General features: G+C 45.8%; 2 pseudogenes; both read right to left on the bottom strand.

The window, feature by feature from the left end:
- Positions 1 to 204: 204 nt before the first annotated feature.
- Positions 205 to 1,550, bottom strand: LOC118617634 (annotated as a pseudogene).
- A 2,135-nt stretch (positions 1,551 to 3,685) lies between these two features.
- LOC118617469 lies at positions 3,686 to 4,274 on the bottom strand (annotated as a pseudogene).
- Positions 4,275 to 5,346: the final 1,072 nt, after the last annotated feature.

Raw genomic sequence — 5,346 nt, 5'->3', positions numbered from 1 at the left:
CCCTCCAACTTTGTTCTTCTTTTCAAGATTGCTGCGGTTGTTTGAGGTCTTTCTTGTTCCATATGAACTTTTGAAAGTATTTGTTTCTAGTTCTGTGTAGTATGTCATTGGTAATTTTTTTTTTTTTTAGATGAAGACTAGTATTCTTAAATGATTGATCCGGCAATTGCCAAGGCCACTATGTACAGTTAGAGAAGCAAAGCTTTATTTCTTGGTCTCTTCCTCCTTGGCCAGAGTCTTGATGATCTCCTCCTTCTTGGCCTGGAGCTGCTCTTCATGGTGCTTATGAGATTCCTTGGTCTTAGACCTTCGGGCCTCAGCCTGGTCACCGAAGCTTCTGCGAGCCTTGTCTGCCTTCAGCTTGTGGATTTGTTCCATGAGAATCCGTTTGTTTTTGAACACATTACCCTCACTTCAGTTAGCTGTGGCCATGTGGCGGTCGATGTCTTGGATTCACGGTATCTCTAGTAGCCGGCGAGAAATTCTCATAATCCTCATACAGTGAGTTCTCAGCATCCGAGAATTGGCAGTACCCTTTTGATCAACTAGCCCTATGCATGCCCTTCCCGTGGCCAAGGTGGTTTTCCCGAACCAGCCTGAGAAGGACAGTCACAGGCTTCCGGAGGATAAGCCCATCTCGATCGCTCCGATATGCTACAGGATTGGCCTTGGCCAATTCATTGGTATAATGGGGTCCAACAGACCGTGTTTTGGCCACAGAGGAGGACCTGGAGGCAGCCACTTGGAGCCAGCAGCTCATGGCTGCGCCGCAGCGACTAAAGGCTGTCGTTGGTATTTAGATGGCATGATGAATCATGGACTAGTTAACTTTGGAATGTTTGTTCCATTTTTAAGTTCCTCAAAGAATGAAAGACCATGTTCAAATAACCGCTTGTGTGCCCCCACATAGTCGAAAATTCACATATAACTTTTTTTTTTATCCTCACCCGAGGACATTTTTCCATTTTTGTTCAGATAGAGTGGGAGGGAGAGAGAGAGAGAGAGAGAGAGAGAGAGAGAGAGAGAGAGAGAGAGAGAGAGAGAGAGAGAAACATCAACGTCAAAGGGATGCATCGAGTGGCTGCCTCCCTCATGATCCCAACCAAGGGATGGAGAGCTTTGTAAGGGACTGTCCACCTGGAGCGCCCTCCCAGCACTGTCCATATCCACATAGGAGAGAGTCTTGCTCCTGTGTGTCCTCTGATATTCACATGTGTGGAGAGTAAGACAAAAACCATATTTCTTACTAAATATGTGGGAATCCCTGAACTTAGCCTTTCACCCAGGCCCCTCAAAGACCCCAGCCTTCCACACCTGCGCAGACCTGCTCTCACGAGTGGGAGATCTATTCTGCCTCCTGCAAGAATCCAGGTAGTCCGCCCCTTTTGTTTTTAACTTCACATGGCATGACTAATCATAACGAGGTTTTAGTCAGCAATGAAGGATTTAAATAAATCTTTACCTACATTTTAACCCCGCTGCTCTGGCTCTCAGCCCCTCCCACGTTGAGTCATTCACCCCTCCCTCCGCACCTGGCACTCCGCATCCATTCTCACTGGACCCGAGGCCTCGGGGTGGGTAGCAGCCTGCCCAGCTTATGAGCTTGTATACAAAAGGGCCTTGGCTTTAGATTAATTTTATATGCCTCTCCCATTCTGTCAGTACATAATTGTATTTAATCTCCTTTCTCTACTTGGCAAACCTTTATCTAAATTGATGCCTGTCCAGTACTCCCTACTTTATCACAGGAGTGGTGTAATTGACCCTTCTGTGATTCTCTTTTTGCCTGGAGGCAGTCTGTCCCACTGTGTGTCTGGCCAAGCTCTGCTGTGGAGTAAGTCAGCCCAGAGACAAGGCAGGTGGGTGCCCAGGTGACGTCGAGGCACGGAGCTCACAGGCTGTTCCTGACCTGGCAGGGCCACGGCTGTGGGGGCATGTTCCAGGGTGGGGCGTCGTGCCAGGACTGGAGGGATTAGTAGGTTCATCTGCTGGAATCAGAACAGAGCCTTTAGCCTTCAGAACTGAGGGGCAATATGATCCGAGTGGAAATGGGGGAGATGGGCTCGGACGTCCCCGTTTTGGCAGCTCAGTCCTAGTTTGTGGCCATTGTCTCAATGTCCCTGCCTGAACACTTGTGCACCGGCATCTATTATTTGCAGGTGGGAAAGGTCAGGGGCCTTTATTTTATTTTATTTTTTTTATTCTCATCTGAGAAAATTTTTCCATTCTTTATTCAGACAGAGCAGGAGGGAGAGAGAGGAATAGAGAGAGAGAAACATTGGTGTGAAAGGGACACATCATGTGGCTGCCACCTGCAGTACCCAACCAGGGCTGGGGACAAACTGCAACCAATGGACGTGTCCTTAGCGGGAACCAAACTCAGGTCTCTCTGGACCACAGGCTGATGCTCTAACGGCTGAGCCAAACCCGCCAGGGCATACCACAGCTTTTTTATCCATTCCTTTACTGATGGACCTTTGGGCTGTTTCCAGATCTTAGCTATTGTAAATAGTGCTGCTATGAACATGGGGTTACATATATTGTTTCTGATTGGTGTTTCAGGCTTCTTGGGGCATATTCCTAGAAGTGGGATAACGAGGTCAAATGGAAGTTCAATTTTAAATTTTTTGAGGTAACACCATATTGTTTTCCATAGTGGCTGCACCAGTCTGCATTCCCACCAGCAGTGTACTAGAGACCCCTTTTCTCCACACCCTCGCCAACACTTGTTGTCTGATGACTTGTTGAGGGCGGCCATTCTGACATGAGGTGATACCTCATTGTTGTTTTAATTTGCATCTCTCTGATGATTAGTGATGTTGAGCATTTCTTCATATGTCTCTTAGCCATTTGTATGTCCTATTTGGAGAGGTGTCTATTTAGTTCCTCTGCCCATTTTTTTAATTGGGTTCTTTGTCTTCCTTTTGTTGAGTTGTATGAGCACTCTCTATGTATTGGAAATTAACCCCTTATCTGATATATCATTGGCAATTATGCTCTCCCATACAGTGCATTGTTTTTCCATTTTGATGATTGTATCTTTGGCTGTGCAGAAGCTTATGAGTTTGATGTAGTCCCATGTGTTCATTTTCTCCTTAGTTTCTGTTGCCTTAGGTGATGTATCATTAAAAATTCTGTTGTGTATGATGTCTGAAATTTTGTTGCCTACATTGTCTTCTAGGATTTTTATGGATTCATGAGTCACATTTAAGTCTTTTATCCATTTTGAGTTTATTCTTGTGTATGGTGTAAGTTGAAGGTCTAGTTTCATTTTTTTGCAACACCATGTATTAAAGAGGCTGTCTTTACTCACTGTATGTTCTTGCCACCTTTGTCAAATATTAATTGAGCATAATGTTTTGGGTCCATTTCTGGGTTCTCTGTTCTGTTCCACTGGTCTATATGCCTGTTCTTATGCCAGTACCAGGCTGTTTTGATTACGGTGGCTTTGTAGTACAACCTGAAATCTGGTAATGTGATCCCTCCAACTTTGTTCTTCTTTTCAAGATTGCTGTGGTTGTTTGAGGTCTTTCTTGGTTCCATATGAACTTTTGAAGTATTTGTTCTAGTTCTGTGTAGTATGTCATTGGTAATTTTTTTTTTTTTTAGATGAAGACTAGTTTTATTAAATGATTGATCCAGGCAATTGCCAAGGCCACTATGTACAGTTAAGAGAAGCAAAGCTTTATTTCTTGGTCTCTTCCTCCTTGGCCAGAGTCTTGATGATCTCCTCCTTCTTGGCCTGGAGCTGCTCTTCATGGTGCTTATGAGATTCCTTGGTCTTAGACCTTCGGGCCTCAGCCTGGTCAGCCAGAAGCTTCTTGCGAGCCTTGTCTGCCTTCAGCTTGTGGATGTGTTCCATGAGAATCCGTTTGTTTTTGAACACATTACCCTTCACTTTCAGGTTAGGCTGTGGTACATGTGGTGGTCGATGTTCTTGGATTCACGGTATCTTCTGAGTAGCCGGCGAAGAATTCTCATCCTCCTCATCCAGGTGACGTTCTCAGGCATCCGAGCATTGGCAGTACCCTTTTGCTCACCTATGCCCATATGCCTGCCCTTCCTGTGGCCAAGGTGTTTTTCCTGCATCGAGCCCGAGAATGGACAGTCACAGGCTTCCGGAGGATCAGCCCATCTCTGATCAGCTTCCGAATCTGCTGACAGGAGTTGGCGCTGGCGATTTCATTGGTCTCATTGGGGTCCAACCAGACCTTGTTTTTGCCACAGAGGAGGACCCTGGAGGCAAGCCTCTTTGGAAGCCTAAGCTTGTTCATGGCTGCCGCCGCAGCGACTAAAGGCTGTCGTTGGTATTTAGATGGGGATTGCATTGAATCTATAGACTGCTTTGGGTAGTATGGACAGTTTAATGATGTTAATTCTTCCAGTCCATGAACAAGGTATGTGCTTCCACTTTTTTATATCTTCCTCTATTGGTTATGAATTTAAATGAGACTCATGTTGGGAGGAAGGACTTTAACCTACCTGTGTGCCTACTGTATGCTGGGTGTTTTGCTTACATTGTCTGAGTTCACCTTCACAGTAAACCTCTAAGGAATGAATGTTGCCCCCAGTTGACAGATACAGTAACCGAGGCTCAGAGAGTTTATGTAACCTGCTCTCATGATTATACAGCTTTTACGAGGCAGGATATAACTTCAGACAGGACATCCACGTAGAGGCTGGGACATTTTCACTTCTCTGGAGTTTCCAAACTCCCAAGGGATGGAGAGCTTTGTAAGGGACTGTCCACCCGGAGCGCGCCCCCAGCACCGTCCATGTCCACATAGGAAAGAGTCTTGCTCCTGTGTGTCCTCTGTTATTCACATGTGTGGAGAGTAAGACAAAAACCATATTTCTTACTAAATATGTGGGAATCCCTGAACTTAGCCTTTCACCCAGGCCCCTCAAAGACCCCAGCCTTCCACACCTGCGCAGACCTGCTCTCACGAGTGGGAGATCTATTCTGCCTCCTGCAAGAATCCAGGTAGTCCGCCCCTTTTGTTTTTAACTTCACATGGCATGACTAATCATAATGAGGTTTTAGTCAGCAATGAAGGATTTAAATAAATCTTTACCTACATTTTAACCCCCGCTGCTCTGGCTCTCAGCCCCTCCCATGTTGAGTCATTCACCCCTCCCTCCGCACCTGGCACTCCGCATCCATTCTCACTGGACCTGAGGCCTGGGGTGGGTAGCAGCCTGCCCAGCTTATGAGCTTGTATACAAAAGGGCCTTGGCTTTAGATTAATTTTATATGCCTCTCCCATTCTGTCAATACATAATTGTATTTAATCTCCTTTCTCGACTTGGCAAACCTTTATCTAAATTGATGCCTGTCCAGTACTC

The sequence above is a fragment of the Molossus molossus genome, unplaced genomic scaffold (assembly GCF_014108415.1).
Source record: "Molossus molossus isolate mMolMol1 unplaced genomic scaffold, mMolMol1.p scaffold_m16_p_5, whole genome shotgun sequence".
NCBI classification, from domain to species: Eukaryota; Metazoa; Chordata; class Mammalia; order Chiroptera; family Molossidae; genus Molossus; species Molossus molossus.
The sequence above is the reverse complement of the archived record's forward strand: the minus strand, read 5'-3'. Positions and strand labels throughout refer to the sequence as shown.